General features: G+C 34.6%; 1 pseudogene; it reads right to left on the reverse strand.

Moving 5' to 3' along the window:
• Positions 1–15,636: 15,636 nt before the first annotated feature.
• Positions 15,637–16,723, reverse strand: LOC129058367 (large ribosomal subunit protein eL8-like; annotated as a pseudogene).
• Positions 16,724–18,273: the final 1,550 nt, after the last annotated feature.

Here is an 18,273-nt window from a genome sequence, read left to right on the forward strand (position 1 = left end):
TGTTGCACAATAAGTTACTTCTGAATATATGCCTTTAAAACAGATAAGTTTTTAGTTATGTACAGGTAATTTTTCATAGAATCATTTTAAGAAGCAAGATATCAACAAACACATTCTTTCATAAGTTCTTACTGAGTAACTATGATATGCTTGGTTAAATGCTGGGTGCAGTCATGGGTAATCATAAATAAAATGAAAAACCCTCAAGGGTTATACACACTAGAGTGTTTTGAAGGTCAAGATACATTAAAGAGCTTAGAGTTTTTCTTGACAGAAGAATAGTTTCTGAGCTGAGTTATGGTATTATAAAACTGGATTTTTAGAAAAAATTCTTGGCGATCATCTCATCTGAATAACAATGTGTGGAAGCTATTGGAAGGTGAGAAAGCACTAAAAAGAAGGAATGTGGAAAGTATGTAACTATAATACAAATAGGTCATTAAATCTTGGTAAGAATAGTAGAAATGAAGTGAAATAAAAAGAAATAGTATGAGAAACATTGTAAATGCAAAATTGAGAGGAATTCAATTATTCCATAACCAATTATTAAGCCTAGTATGGGTCAGGCACTGGGAAAAGTAAGATAAGTACAAATATGAAGAAGCAATATTTTTTAAGTGCTATCTAGAAAACAACAGAAATAGGCAAATAGGGACACACATTGTGTTATAAAATCATGAAGCCATGTTACAAGTGACGTTTATGTTATAAATGCATCCACAAAAGTGATGGGTCTGATACCTTCCAGACCTTCAATTGAGCATGGACCATTTGTTCTGAATTTATTCAAACAACAAATATTTATAGATGACATTTGGAAAGTGCTAGACACTGGGAATATAAGAGTGAACAAGACCAATATTGTTTCAAACTATGTAGAACTCAAGATTTGGTGAAGTGAACAAATGAGACACAAGGCAATTATACCACAGCATGATAAACATTGAAATAGGGGGGATATATGTTAGTATGCTAGAACACAAAAGAAGTAACTAATCCAGACATGTGTCAAGAAAGCTTTCTAATACAAGATTTTACAGAAGCAGTATTTGAAAAATGAGTACTTTTAAGCATGAATATATCATTAAAGAAATTTTCTGTATCCTGAACTAAAAAAACAAGAATGAATTTCATGCAGGCTAAGGTATCTGTGAATCAAAATGTTCAAACTGAATATATAAATTCAATACTCATACATGTATTTGAAAAGTAGTAAAACATTGTAAAGGCTAAAGAAGAGATCATAATGGAATTACAATTTCAATCTAAAAAAACCCCTATATAGCAAAATTTCTGGTACATAAGGAAAAAGTCTTAAACAATTTGTAACTATTAATAAATATATTGCAAAAAATAAAAATCAATAGTAAATGAGTAGTGAGTCAGGCATGGTGGCATATGCTTATAATCCCAGCTTTGTAGGAGGCTGAGAAAAAAGGATTCCTTGAGCCTAGAAGTTCAAGGCCAACCTGGATAACATAAGAAGACCCTGTCTCTAAAACACAAAGTAAAATAATTTAAAAAGTGAGTAAGTAGTATTCAAACTTATTATGTTTAAAAATAGTAGAGTACACTTGAAAGCAGATGAAATTAAAGTAATAAACATCAAAGTAGAAATTAAGAAGATACAATTTTTGAAAAAGGAGAAAATAAACAAATGATTTAATACTTTGTGGAAAAGTTTTTTTTTGTGTGTGACAAAACAGTGATCTTATTGGTGTAAAATATGCAATCGAAGGTATACTTATGTAATATTAGGTATAAACAAACTAAATTCAGATAAATATTAAAAATTCACAAGCTAATAATCTAAAATATATTACATCAATACATTTAAAAATATAGAAGTAATGAACAATTTTAACCAAATGTGTAGATTTCAAAATTGTCAGAGAGAACACCTGAATAGATCTATAGTTATTATAGAAACTAAATCATTTACAAAAAGCACACATATGCTTTTCATAAACAAATACATCAGCCCTAGACTATTTTATAAGCCAATTCTATTAAATGCTCAAGAAGAAATACTTCCTATGTTATAGAACATTTTCTGGATAATTGAAAAAAATGGTAAACTTATCTAGTTCATTTCATGAAACTAGTATATGATTGATATAAAAACTTTCAACAAAACCCAAAAGGGAGCTGATTCAGTAAAATGGCAGAATAGAAAATCTAGGCTCCACTACCCGCCCTGCCAATCCCCCCAGAATGTTTAGCTAGCAACTACCCATAGACAGGAAAATCTGTTTGAAAACCACAGTAATTGGAAACAAGCCAAAGATACCCACATGTTCTGCAGAAATGAATTAAAACCTTACTAGAAGAGAAAGAAGAATGGTGTCTCTACAACCATGGTACACCTCGCTGTCTCTCTCTATCTGCACAATTCCAGATGGAGAGGATTTCCCCTGGTCCTCCATTTCTGTAGAGAGAAAAAAGAACTGTTGGCAGTCATTCAGCTTTCCCAGCACTGTGAGACACTTCCCCGGAAGCCCACTCTGATCTCACCTCCCAAGGAACACTATGTCTAATGTCATTGCTAGACTGCCTAGGGTCAAGTGAAAACAAAGAAAGTAGGCAGAGGTCATAGTGATGAGTAGACAGATCTTAGTGATGCTTCTACATTCCTGCTAGTTGTGGCACCAATCAGAGATGTTAGCTAATTTTATAGCCCACTCACAAAGCTGACCTAGTCATCTTCAGAAGCATGGTGGGAAGTTCAACCTAGTTTGAGTCCCTAGACAGCTAGCCTCTATGTCCAGCCTCATAGCCCACCACAATGACCCCACACAGGCAGAAAGATGCCTGGTTCTGCTCATTTCAAAGAAACATGGTGGCTAGAGTTGCTTGACTGAGGAGGACAAACAGCTGCTCAATTCAGCAAAAAGCCCACCTCACAGCTGCACCCTGGAAGACAGGAAATCTTAGCTTCTTCCCTTGTATAATGGTCAAAAATCTGGACTCTGAAAGGGAAGTAATTTTTGATCACGCATTTCTAGGGAGCATAACTTCTGATCCCACCCATTCAAAGCTCCGTTCCACCTAACTATGGAGCCCATACTGTAGTCCTGCACAACTGCAGGTTCTGACTAGTGAAATCACCCAGCCAGAGAATACATCTTATGACTACCTTGAACAGAAACCATGTTAGTACTCAGACAGCAGCTCCACCTGATAGCAGAGCTCAGACAATTGTCTTGCTAGATAGTGTAGCCCAGTCAGCAGCCTGACTCAATATTAGAGTATAGGCAGCCATCCAGGCAATGAGAAAACCCACAATAAGCTCTGCCTGCTTGGGGTCATCCATCAGCTGGCCCTTCTAGAATCACAGGCTAACCTAAATAGTGAAGGTCTATTACTACCAAAGAACCACAGGCAAAGGCCAGAAAAGGAAGCTGTTTCCTCAAATGTGCAGACAACAACACTATAGCACAAGACATACAAAGACTGAGGGAATCATGACATCTCCAAAGCAACAATAAAGATCCAATCATGGATTCTGACAAAATGGAGATCTATGAAATGACTGATACAGAATTCAGAATAATACTTTTTAAAATTTTCAGTGAACTACAGAATATGTGGATAGAAAATTAAATGTAATTTAAAAAACAATACACACAAAAAGATAATTTTGACAAATAAATAAAAACAAAAAAGATCAAAATACAAATCTTAGAGATGAAGAATACTATGACTAAATTGAAAAATCCAATATAAAGCTTCGACAGCAGGTTTAATCCAGCAGAAGAAAGAATCAGTAAGCTAGAAGACAGAACATTTGAAATTATCCAGGCAGATGAGCAAAAAGGCAAAATGTAAAAGAATGAAGAAAGCTGAGGGAATTATGGTACATTAGGAGATCAAAATTCACATAATAGAAGTTGCAGAAGACAAAAGACTAAGGAGAAGAAAGCATATTTAAAGACATAATGGTGAAAAAAATTCTAATATGGGGATAGATGCCAACATACAGGTACAGGAAGAGCATAGGTCCCCAAACAAATTCACTCCAAACAGAAGCTCACCAAGACATATAATAATCAAACTATCAAAAAATCAAAGACAAAGTTATGAGATAAGCAAAGTATTTATTTCTTCCTCATTTCAAAAAGACAGCTGTGTTTGGTAACATATTCTTTGTTAGTAGTGGTTCTCCTTCAGCACTTTATATACATCATCCCACTCTCTCCCGGCATGCAACATTTCTGCTGAGAAATTCACTGAAGATCATTTTGGCACTTGTTTGTATGCGACTCAAACCATCAAAAAATCAAAGACAAAGTAATGAAATACACAAGAGATAAGAGTTAAAAACTCTCAATAAACTAGGTATTGAAGGAACAGACCTCAAAATAATAAGAGCCATTTCTAACAAACCCACAGCCAATATACTAAATGGGCAAAAGCTGGAAGCATTTCCCTTTGAAAACTGTCACAAGACATGATGCCCTCTCTCACCACTCTTATTCAACATAGTATTGGAAGTTCTGGTCAGGGCAGTCAGGCAAGAGAAAAAAATAAAGGTATTCATATAGAAAGGGAGGAAGTCAACTTGTCTTTCTTTGCAGATGACATGATCCTATATCTAGAAAACCCCATCGACTCGGCTTCTTAAGCTGATAAGCAACTTCAGCAGTCTCAGGATACAAAATCAATGTGCAGAGATCATACTCATTCCTATACACCAACAACAGACAGGCAGAGAGCCAAATAATGAATAAACTCCCATTCACAATTGTCACAGAGAATAAAATACCTAGGAATACAGCTGACAAGGGAAGTGTTCTCTCCTTCGAGGAGAACTACTAACTGCTGCTCTTGGAAATCAGAGAGGACACAAACAGAAGGAAAAACATTTCATGCTCATGGATAGGAAAAATCAATATCATGAAAATGGCCATACTGCCCAAAGCAATTTATAGATTCAATGTTATTCCTATTAAACTACCACTGACATTGTTCACAGAATTAGAAAATACTATTTTAAAATTCATATGGAACTGACAAAGAGCTCGTAGAGCCAGGACAATTCTAAGCAAAAAGAACAAAGCTGGAGGAATCATGCTACCCAACTTCAAACTATACTACAAGGCTACAGTAGCCAAAACAGCACAGTACTGGTACAAAAACAGGTACCTAGACCAATGGAATAAAATAGCGAGCTCAGAAATAAAACTGCACATCCACAACCACGTGATCTTTGACAAATCTAACAAAAACAAGCAAGGGTGAAAGTTTTTTCTATTTAACAAATGGTGCTGGGAGAATTTGCTAGCCATATGCAGAAAATTGAAACTGGACTCCTTCCTTACACTTTGTACAAGAATGAACTCAAGATGGATTAAAGACTAAAAAAACTCAAGAAGAAAATCTAGGCAATACCATTTAGGACATAGGCACGGGCAAAGAATTTGAAAAGACAAATTCTTCCAAATTGGTTTTATGAGACTCATTCGCAAACCGCAAATAGGCTGGGTGTGGAGGCTCATGCCTATAATCCCAGCACTTTGGGAAGCCAAGGTGGGCAGATTACAAGGTCAGGAGTTCAAGACCAGCCTGACCAACATGGTGAAACCCCGTCCCTACTAAAAATACAAAAATTAACTGGGCATGATGGCATGCACCTGTAATCCCAGCTACTCAGGAGGCTGAGTAAGGAGAATCACTTGAACCCGGGAGGCGAAGGTTGCAGTGAGCCGAGATCGCACCATTGCACTCTAGCCTGGGTGACAGAGTGAGACTCCATGACAAAAAAACAAACAAACCAACCAAACAAACAAAAAAAACACAAGTAACCAAGGCAATCATGAACAACAAAATAAAGAAGCTGGAGGCATTACACTACCTTTTGTCCCCAAAAGCACACAACAAAACCAAAAATAGACAAATATGATTACATTAAACTAAAAAGCTTTTCCACTTAAACAAACAAGGTGAAGCGACAGCCTACAAATAAGGACAAAATATTTGCAAGCCATATATTCAAAAACAGATTAATATTCAAAATATATCAGGAATTCAAATAGTTGAATAGCAAGAAAAAGTAAATTAAAAAATGGGCAAGGAAACTGATAGACTTGTCTCAAAAGAAGATATACAAATGACCAACAGATGTAGGAGAACATGCTTAACATCCCTAATTATTAGGTAAATTCAAATTAAAACCACAATGAGATATTATCTCACACTTGTCATAATAGCTTTTATCAAAAAGATAAAAAATAAATGTTGGTAAGGATGTCTAGAAAACAGAACCCTTGGCCACTGTTGTTGGAAATGTAAATTTGTACAGCAGTTATGAAAAGCTGTGTAGAGGTTCCTCAAAAAACTAGAAAGAGAACCACCATATGATCCAGTTATCGCACTTCTGAGTATTTACCCAAGAGATTTGAAATAAGCTTGTTGAAGAGATACCTGAACCCATGTTCACTGTAGCACTATTCACAATAGCAAAGTTATAGAATCAACCTAAGTGTCCATTAACGAATGAATAAAGAAAATGTGGCATACACATACAACGAAATACCATTCAGCATTAAAAAAGAATGAAATTATCTGTCATTTGTGACAACATAGATGAAATGGAAAATATTATATTTAATGAAATAAGCCAGGCACAAAGAGACAATTATCACAGGTTCTCACATAATATGTAGAATCAAAATCAACCAAAACTCACAGAAACAGAGAGTAGTGTGATTACAAAGGCTGGGAGATGAGAGGAATGAGAGATGATGGTCAAAAGGTAGAAAAACTCAGAAAAAAGCAATATTTTTTGAGATCTATTGCACAGTGTCATAGATACAATTAATAATAGTGTACTATAAATTTCAAAATAGCTAAGAGAATAAATTTCAAATGGTTTTACCACATAAAAAGTTAAGTATTTGAGGTTATGGATATGTTAATTGATTATTTCACATTGTATTAATAAATTATAACATTATTTTGTACCCCACAAAAGCATGTAACTGTGAATTGTCAATTTAAAATAAAATAAAAAAGCAAGCAAACAGACAAACGTAAACCTAAAGAGAAAGACAATGTACGAATTAAGATTTCAAAATAATAGAACTTTTAAGAGCATGAAAGAACAATCGTTAGAGGAAGAACTCACTTACCTACATACATGTAAAATCCCTAAATAAAGTACTAACAAACTAAATTCAACAAAATGAGAAATGGATAAGAAATCCTACAAAACTTTATAAACAATAATTATCCTTTTGCCAACTTTCTATATAATGGTGAAAATAGAAGCATTTCTTGTTAAAATCAGAAATAACATAAGGGATTTTTGTTATTACAGCTTCCATTCACTGTTGTATTTGTTCTGTCAAGCAGATTATACAGAAGTGTGGTAATAAAGGTTTAAATAACTAAAAGAAATAAACACAAAATAATTATGAGAATCTGTAGACTAAACTCAGAATGAAAAAATGTGAGGCTGTTTGACATAACGTCAGGATACCCAAGGGCAGGTGTGTTCCTACAAGCAACAATTAGTTGGAAAAATTTTAACATAAACAACATATATACAAGAGTACATTTCAATGGAATTCTGCAGAGCATATATGGCCATGTAACCAAGTTAAGACTTAGTCAGCACCAATAAGCTTTCCTCTTGTCGCTTTAAATTCAGTACAGCAGGCCACTCTCCTCCTCAAAGGAAACCACTTTTAATTTATTTTATTTTATTTTTGAGGCGGAGTTTCACTCTTGTTGCCCAGGCTGGAGTGCAGTGGTGCAATCCCAGCTCACTGCAACCTCCGCCTCCTGGGTTCAAGCGATTCTCCTGCCTCAGCCTCCCTAGTAGCTGGGATTACAGGCACCCGCCACCATACCCGGCTAATTTTTTGTATTTTTAGTAGAAACGGGATTTCACCATGTGAGTCAGGCTGGTATCAAATCCTGACCTCAGGTGATCCGCCCACCTCAGCCTTCCAAAGCGCTGGGATTACAGGCGTGAGCCACCGCTCCCGGCCAGGAAACCACTATTCTTAACTCTTAACAGCAAAGATTACTTATGCCTGCTTTCAAAATTTCATAATTGAAATCATAACATGTATATTGTTATATATCTTTCTTTGTTTAATATCATATTTGTTAGATTTTTATTACATATTGTGTATAATATTTTTTCATTGCTTTTAAAATCCCTAGAATCAACACATTATATTTGCTTTAGCCTTTCTACTGTTGCTAGTCATTTTCTTAGACTTGTCTTTAACTATTCTGGTTAAATCTACTTTGACTATATTTGAGTCAGCCTTTCCATGCATACATGTCTAGATTTCTCTTTTGTATATAGCTAGGAGTAAAATTACTGAGTAATAGTGTATGCTTAATGAATACTCCTAAACAGATATCCAAAATGATTTTAGTAATTTTCATTTCCACACTATCATGTGAAAGTTCTTGTTGCTCCATATCTTCATCAAACTTTTTAAAATTTTATCATTCTGTTTTATTATTGCCCATTGTTATTACAATGCTTTAGTTAATATCACCTTATAAAATATTTACTATACAACAGGAAAAGATAGTTGTCATTCTTTAGAAAATAGATAAATATGTGGTAAACTGAAATTAGCTTATAGCTAAATATGAACAGATTATCTGTCTTTAATTTCTTATTCATAAGCTTATCTCCAGTATATTGACATGAAAATAGAAAATGAACTTATACAGACTCAGAAAAGTACAGTTTTCATGAATAAGAAAGTAGAAGACATTTTACTGTCTGAAAAGCTGCAGTAGCTAAGAAATTTTGAAAAATCTTTTTAGTTTTTCATGCATTAAGTAGATTACACCATCAACAGCACCTACAGGCACAAACCTGGTTACGTGTAATCAATTCAATAGTCATGAGTCATTTGCTAGTCAGAATGTAGTATATAATGGTGTGTTCAGTATAGTATTAGTTATTCTGATAATTTTCTTTTAAAATTTTAAGGCATTTTTATATTCATAACGTTATATTCGTGTTCATTGAGTGTAGTATACAAGAAGTCATCTTAAAGTGGGTGGTGGTGTAAGATATTTAGTATAGGAAATCAGGAATCTATTTTTCTCTTCCTTATGATTTCTTTTTCTTTTTTTCTGTTTTATTGGGATATAATTGACAAATATAGGCTGGTCATATTTAAGGTGTACAACTTGATGCATTGATACATGTGTACATTGTGAAATTATCACCACAACCAAACTAGTTAACATGTATTCTTTATTCATTTATGTGTTGGCAGACATTTACATTGTTTGCATATTGTGGCTACTGTGAATCATGCTTCAATGAACATGGGAGTGCAGATATCTCATTGAGATACTGATTTCATTTTCTTTGATTCTATACCCCAAACCGAGATTGCTGGAGTATATGGTAGTTTTTTAAGTTTTTTGAGAAACCTCCATACTGTTTTCCAAAATGGCTGTACCAGTTTACATTCTCATCAACGGTGTACAAGGATTCCCTTTTCTCCACATCTTCATGAACACTGGTTATTTTTGTCTTTTTAATAATAACCATTTTAACAGGTATGAAGTGATATCTCCTTGTGATTTTAATTTGTATTTCTCTGAGGATTAGTGACATCGAGCACATTTTTTATACTGTTGGCCATTATATGACTTCTTTGAAGAAATGTCCATTCAGTTTCTTAACCCATTTTAAAAGCCAGTTATGTGTTTTTTATCATTGAGATGTTTGAGTTCCTTGTATATTTTGGATTTTATCCACTTACCAAATTTATGGTTTGCAAAACTTTATTCCCATTTCATAAGTTGTCTTTTTATTCTGTTGATTGTTTCCTTTGCAGTGCAGAAGCTTTTTGGTTTGATGTAATCCCACTTTTCTATTTTTTTTAAAATGTCTATTCTTTTGGTGTCATATGCAATCATTGCCCAGACCAATGTCAAGAACAATCCTTTTTATGTTTTTATTCAGAAATTTTACAGTTTCAGATCTTACATTTATGTCTTTACTCCATTTTGAGTTAATTTTTTATATAAGATGTGAGATAGGAGGACGATACCATTGTGGATATTCAGTTCCCAAAACTATTTATTGAAGAGGCTGTGCTTCCACCATTGCATTTTCTTGACAACTTTGTTGTAGATGAGTTGAATGAAAATGCTTAGATTTATCTTTGGGTTCTCTATTCTATTTTATTAGTCTACATGTCTTTTAAATTTAATGCAGTACTATATTGTTTTTATGATTTCATCTTTGTAATATAATTTCAAATCAGAAAGTGTGATGCCTCCAGCTTTGTTCCTTTCAAAATCACTTTGGCTATTTTGTGTCTTTCATGGTTTCAGATGAATTTTGGGGTTCTTTTTTTATTTTTGTGAAAAATGCCATTGGCAGATAAGGATGGCATTATTCACTTTGGTATTATGGGCATTTTAACAATATTAATGTATCCAATCCATGGACACAGCATGTATTTCTATTTACATGTGTCTTTGTCTTCTTTTGTTTATTTTATCAATGTTTTATAATATTCAGTATACAAGCCTTTCACTTCTTTGACTAAGTTTATTCCTAAGAATTTTTTGTTGTTGTTGCTATTGTCGATAGGATTGTTTTCTTAATTTTATTTTTGAATAGCTCTTTGTTAGTGTATAGAAACACCACTAAATTTTGTATGTTGATTTTGTATCCTGTAACTTTACTGACTTTGTTCATTAGTTCTACAGTTTGTTTTTCTGTGAGTCTTTTATGTTTTTATATATGATTATGTCATTTACAAACAGATATAATTTTGCTTCTTCTTTTGTGATTTGGATAATTTTTATTTTTTTGTTGTTCTTATTTCTCTGAATAGAAGTGATATACAGTGGGTATCCTTGCCACATGCTGGACATTAGAAAAAGAAGCTTTCAGAGTTTCCCCATCTGTTATGTTGTTATCTGTAGGTTTTTAAAATACAGTTTTTATTGTGTTGAGATAAGTTTCTTCTATACCTATTTTGCTGAGTGTTTTTTTAATCATGAATGGATGTTGAATTTTATACATTGCTTTTTTATGCTTCTATTGAGATGAGGATATGGTTTTAACCTTTCATTCCATTAATGTGATATATCATTGGTTGATTTGCATATGTTTAACCATTTTTGCATCCAATAATAAATCTTACTTTGTCATGGTATATAATCCTTCTAATGTGCTGTTGGATTCAGTTTTATAACATTTTATTGATCAGTTTTGCATCTGTATTAATCAGGGACATTAGTCTATAGTTTTTATTTTTCCTGTGTTTTCTCTGGGTTTGTTATTAAAGGGATGTTTCCTGTCCTCATACAATGAGTATGGAAGTGGTGCCACTTATTCTATTTTTGGAAGGATTTCAGAAAAAAGGGTATTAATATTTTGTTGAATGTTTAGTAGAATTCATGCTAAAGCCATCTGGTCCTAGGCTCTTCTTTGTTGAGACTTTTGATTACTGATTCAATCTCTCTCTTCTTTTTTTTGATCTGTTTAGACTTTCTATTTCTTCTCGACCCAGTTTGGTACATTGTATGTTTCTAGAAATGTATCTATTTTTACTAGATTTTCTAATTTGTTGATATATAATTATTTATAATCATCTCTTATGATCTCAGATATCTGTTGTAATGTCTCCTCTTTCTGATTTTGAGTTTTTTTGAAAACATAAAGAAAATTGACAAGTTCTTAGCTAAACTAAGAAAAATGAGAGAAGACTTACTTGCATTTTCATCATATCATGTACGGAAAGCTCCATTTATACAGCAACAAATATGTATTTTGCATACTAAAATTAATTTCAGGCAGGTTATGTTGAGGATAAACACAATTCATTCTATGTTACTCCCCAATGTTTCATCACTCTTTGTCTTTTCCATATTGTGAAGCATTTTTTTCACAAAATAAGATTTCTCTCCTTTATTCTGAGTAAGGTTGGAAAAATTCTTTGGTTCAATTAACTGTTATTACTTAGAAAGACATGAGCTATATGGACTCAATTATTCTTTCTACAAGATGATATGATATCTATTTAGTTAAGTGTACAATCTAGTAGAATTTAACACATGGAGATGGCAATATAAGGGTACGAATTAAATTATCAAAACCAGTGGAAATAATTCTTGGGTGCTTGGAGAGAAAAAAAATTTGAAAAAATCAAACCAAAATGAGATGCAATTACACATGACAAAGAAAATTTTTAAACATTTTTTTCATGTGGCAGATTTGAATGACAGATAAAGAAAAGTAGAGCTAATAACAGATGACACTAAAAAGGACAAAAATTTCTAATGTTGCTTATTTTAACCTCTTCCATTAAAAAGAGTTGAAATGGGAACCTATAGAAGTACAAAACTAGGTGGAACAGAGAAAACAATGGTACAGAAAAAGAGTATACAGATATGTAGATGTTTAATGTATTAAATTGATCAGGCACTGATGATATGAAGAGAAAAATAAGCTAGTAGATTTTGATTCTTGTAATTTATTGAGAATAAGCAAGACAACTGAAGAGTCTTTTAAAGTTAAAATAAAAAACAATGAAAAAGGTTATATTAAAAACTGCATATTTATGTATGTATTGTGTTTGCACCTTAATTAACAACAACAAAAAATATCCAGAAAGATTTTCTAATCAAGAAATAAAGGTCTTAGGATTTTTTTTTTTCAAAATTTAAAAAGCCTTGTCATCCTAAATAATGGCTTTGGAAAATACAAGGACAATAATAGGTACAACAGACTTTTATATTAGCAATATTTTTTGTTTCACATATTTATCAGTACATTGGGAAAATTCAAACTATTCAAGTGAACTATTCGACTCACAACTAATTATAGAATGAGTGTGTAGGTGGCTTATCTACAATATCATTATCAACAGTTCAGGGTGAGAATGGAAGACATAATAAGAAATGCTCTATAGAGACTTGGCCCAGTTCTGTTTAACATTTTCATTCATGACCTAGATAACAACATGGAAAATGTATTCTTTAACTAAAAAAAAAAAAAGGTTAGCACACTAAACCATCGTAAAATACTAGAAAAAATAATTAGAAAATATAGGAAAGTGTTTGGTACAATATAAGCCAATATTTAACATGTGGAAATTGGAAAATAATTTTCGCTAATATGGCAGTAAAGTAGAGGTATGTATTTCCTGAGTGTAATATAAGTTGAAAATATATTAACTTAATACATTGTTTATAAACCCAGAAAGTGTGTTTGCTGTAATAAAAGCTTATATATTAAACTCTCTTAGACTCATCTTACTTCAGCTGAAGACTCAACTAACTTAAACACATTTTGAAAACCGGAAGTAATTTTTAAAGTATCTGAAGCTGGAAATGAGAGGTTTTAAGAAGATACTAATTATCATGATACTATAAAAATCAGAATATAATAAAATAGATTTAATTGAAATAATTAGTAAAAGAAGAATTCTATGATTTGGGTATTAGAGGTAGGAAGCTTTGTACTCTTCAGTCTGAAAATTTTGAAGATTAGCATTTTTTCTATTTGTGTCTGAGCTCAACTATGTCTGACAGTTGCTTTTAGCTTTATAACCCAGCATAGTCATACCATTTTTAATAAAACATCCAGAGATGAAACCCCTTTGTGTTGATTCCGTTTCACCGCTTGATAGCTGTGGGTTGGAACAGTTTTAAGATGACCTCCAGTGACTCTCCCTTGTACAATCCTCTCTCCTTGAGTGTAAACAGGACTGATTATTTCTTGTAACCAATAAAATGTCACAAAGATAAAGGGATTGTACAGATGCACTGAAGTTCTAAGTCAGTTGACTTTAAATTAATTAAATTATATATTAGTTGAGGCAGAACATTTAAATTAATCAAAAGGTGAGCCCTTTATAAAAGGATCTGGAAGTGGGCTGCAAGGAAATGAACTCTGACAACAACCTGAGGGAACTATGAAGCTACTCTTTTCCCCATTCAACTTCCTGGTGAGAATGTAGCCTGCCCAGCCTTAATTTTAGTCTCGTGAAATCCTAAGAAGAGGGTCCAACTATACCATGCCAGGATTCCTAACACAAGGAAATGTGAAAAAAATAAATGTGTGTAGCTTTTGCTACTAAACTTGAGGAAATTAGTTACGCAACATAGAAAACTAATATAGGAGGTTTGGTCTAGTAACAACCTAAGAACTTAAGACAATAAGCTTAACATCTCACAAAAAAATGTAGTCCCACTTCTTCATGTTTACCTGGGAAAGCAAAATGGGATCACATTATATTCTACACTACCCTATCAATTCAAATGATAAATGATTTATTTAAAAAGTGTTCTATAAATTTAAGTACAAGCTCCTAATGAAAAGCTTCTTTGTGTGCACAGCTGTGACTTTGTAAACCCATCTTCAGGCTCTTTCTTTACTCTGTCCAGGCACCTTTACTTCTGATTCCATCTTTGCTCTCTGATTTCCCTTTGGATTTGTACTTTAGATCTTCCCTTGTGTCTGTGAATGCTTTATACCAGTTTGTAATTTCCAGGGCTCAATCTCTCACCATGGCAGCCTCATTTCAATTAAAGTCAGACAAAATCCTACAAATAATTCAACTAATCTACTTCATGGTTGAAATTTTGTATGCGTCACTTTCTGTTCTGTCTCCATCTGCCACTGGTCACAAAATTCCATGTCATGTAATGCTCCAGTACCTCATCATAAAAATTGAGATCTATTTTGTTTTGTGTACTTTCAGGAAGATATCGTAATAAGGATGATGTGTCACACGTTGACACTCTTTGCAGACTGTTCATTTAGAGCATCTTTCTTAAATATTTATTATGTATCTAGGTAATAGAAACAGTGGGTGTCAGGAAGGTTTATTTATTTATTTATTTATTTGAAGAATAATAAATTTCCATTTGAGGGAAATTTAAGAAAGTTAAGAAGTTGAAATATTTGGTATAATCCAGGTCAACACAAGAAAATGGTGAAGTCAGAGAATCGTTTCTTTCTTTACTTTAGTGTCCTTGCCCATATTATGCCCATTGTCAGTAACTGTAACCACTTTAGTTTCCTTGCCCTCTGAAGTTTTCAATGACAGAAACAAGTAACAGTTAGGAATCATTCATTCTCGTGTCTTGAAAAGCTGATTACATTTTAGTCTGAGTAAGATATATTAAAAATGTGCCTCTCATACTTGTCCATTTTAGTCTTTGCGTGTATATTATATTAGTCAGGGTTCTTCAGGGAATCAGAACCAGTAGGAGATGTGTGCATGTGTGTGTGTGTGTGTGTGTGTGTGTGTACACACACATATATCCACACCCAGAGGGAAAGATTTATTATCAGGAATTGGCTTACACATTATGGAGGCTGACAAGTCCTAAGATCTGAGGTTAGCAAGCTATAGACCCAGGAGAACCCAGGGTGTAGTTCTAGACTGCTGAAGGCCTGCAGGCTTGAGACCCAAGAAGAGTTAATGTTTTATTTGAAGTCCAAAGGCAGAAAAAAAAAAAAGACAAAAAATAAAAAATAAAAAACAAAAAACCTGTGTCTTAACTCCAGGCAGTCAGACAAGAGAAAATAACCTTTTCTTTAAAGGAACATTTTTATTATTCTTATGTATATAAAACTCAACAGTATATATTTAACTCAGTTTGTAGTGGCAAATTTTTTTAGCCCTTGCCTTTTCCAGCACCAGTGTGGGCCACAGATTTAGGGCTCGGGAACTTGCCTCCGCTGTGATGGCAGATTTCATCATATCTGTCATTGTAATTGGTCCTGATAGCTTCCATTAGCTTAGCCAAAGCTCCTTTTTCTTTTCAGTTAACCTATGTGAAGATGACAGTGGTGCAGATCTTCCTGTGCATTAGATGTCACAGTCTTGCCTTCCCTCTGATAGTTTGGTAATGGACCCCCATTTTACAACACAGGGCAGAGAGGAAAACAACTGGCTTGATGGGATCTGTGTCATGTGCAATCATCACAAGCTGAAACTTCTTGTTCTCTACCAAGGTGGTGACAGTTAACCCCTGCTCAAAGGACAAGTGATCTCTTAGTGGGGACATCCTCTTTGCCAGCAGCTTTCTTCTCAGCCCAGGCCAACAGTCTCTGCTTCTTCCAGCACTTTGTTTCTGGTCTGTACTTGTGGGCCAGCTTAAGCAGCAGAATGACAGCTGGTGGAAGGCCTGGGTGAACTGGTTAATTGCAGGAGGCACTTTCCCACGTTTACAGAGGATAGATCATTGCTGCAGCAACTGGATGTGTAGTGGAGTCATTTGACAAAGTAGGTTGGCTGGGCATGGTGGTGCATGCCGGTGATGCACACCTCTAATCCCAGCACTTTGGGAGGCCGAGGTGCGTGGATCATTTGAGGCCAAGAGTTCAAGACCAGCCTGGCCAATATGGCAAAAACACATCTCTACTAAAAATACAAAAATTAGCCAGGTGTGGTGGTGCACAACTGTATTCCTAGCTACTAGAGAGGCTGAGGCACAAGAATTGCTTGAACCTTGGAGGCGGAGGTTGAAGTGAGCCCAGATGGCACCACTGCACTCCAGCCTGGGTGACAGAGAGAGACTATGTCTAAAAAAAAAAGACAAAGTAAGTGAGGTCTTGTTTGGTTTGGATGTCCTGTCCAATGGCAAAATTCTTAAGACTTTTCTCAAACACAGAATTTACCACCTTCTTGGCCTCCTGCTTCTTCGTGACACCAGGGGTCGGTCCCACCTTCTTTCCCTTGGCCTTCTTTCCTTTTGTCATCTTAGGTGGCTGAAGGAGATAGTAACTAAAAACCTTCCTTGTCTTAGATTTTCTGTCATCATACTTTCTCACTCCTTCCATTTCACTGTCGGAAGTAACTCAGATTATTCCTTTAAAGCGTTCTTTTCTAAACAACCTCTAAATATTGTTGTTTCTTGAGGATTAGCCTCATGCCCTCTTTATTTCATTCTCTAAACTCTTCCCCTAGTTGCCTTGTCTACTTTCATGGCTTTAAAAGCCATCTTTATGTAGATGTCTTCTAAATTTTAAAAATAATTTTAGATTCAGGTTCAAATTAGATCTGAATTTTAGATTCAGATACTCATTTTAGATTCAGGAGGTACATGTACAGGTTTGTTACCTAGGTATAGTGCATGATGCTGAAATTAGGGATATGATTCGTCTCATCACCCAGGTACTGAGCATAGTATTCAATAGTTAATTTTCTAACACTAGGCCCCCTTGATTCCTCTCCCATATAGTAAGTCCCCATTGTCTATTGTTGACACCTTTATGACCATGAGTACCCAGTGTTTAGCTCCCAATTATAAATGAGAACATGTGATGTTTGCTTTTCTGTTCCTGCATCAATTTGCTTATGATAATGGCCTCCAGCTGCATCCATGTTACTGCAAAGGTCATGTAGTAGGCTATTCTTGCACTGCTATGAAGAAATTCCCGAGACTGGGTAATTAATAAGAAAGGAGGTTTTATTGACTCATGATTCTGCAGGCTATACAGGAAGCATATGGCATCTGCTTCTGGGGAGTCCTCAGGAAGCTTCCAATAATGGCAAAAGGTAAATGGAGTACAGGCACATCACATGGCAAAAGCAGGACTGAGAGAGAGAGAGGAGGGAAAAGGTGCCACATACTTTTCAATGACCAGTTATCACGAAAACTCACTGTTATATAGACAGCACCAAGCCATGAGGGCTTTACCCCCGTGATGGAAATACATTCCATTAGGCACTGAATAACAATTCAACATGAGATTTGGGCAGGGACAAATATCCAAGCTATATCAGAACAAAATTTCATTATTTTTATGGCTGCGTAGTAGTCCATGGTATATATGTACCACACTTTTTAAATCCAGTCTGCCACGGATGGGCACCAAGGTTGACTCCATGTCTTTGCTATTATGAATAGTGCTGTGATGAACATAAGAGTTCATGTGTCTCTTTGGTAGAATAATTTATTTTCTTTTGGATATATAACCTGTAATGGGATTGCTAAATCAAATATATTTTCTGTTTTAAGTTCTTTGAGAAATCTCCAAATTGTTTTCCACAGTGGCTGAAATAACTTACATTCTCCTCGAGAGTGTATAAATGTTCCCTTTTCTTGTTGAGAATAGGCCCCCAAATCTGGCCATAAACTGGCCCCAAAACTGGCCATAAACAAAATCTCTGCAGCACTGTGACATGTTCGTGATGGCCATGACGCCCACGTTGAAGGTTGTGGGGTTACCGGAATGAGGGCAAGGAACACCTGGCCCACCCAGGGTGGAAAACTGCTTAAAGGAATTCCTAAATCACAAACAATGGC

The sequence above is a fragment of the Pongo abelii genome, chromosome 2 (assembly GCF_028885655.2).
Source record: "Pongo abelii isolate AG06213 chromosome 2, NHGRI_mPonAbe1-v2.0_pri, whole genome shotgun sequence".
In the NCBI taxonomy this organism is placed as follows: domain Eukaryota; kingdom Metazoa; phylum Chordata; class Mammalia; order Primates; family Hominidae; genus Pongo; species Pongo abelii.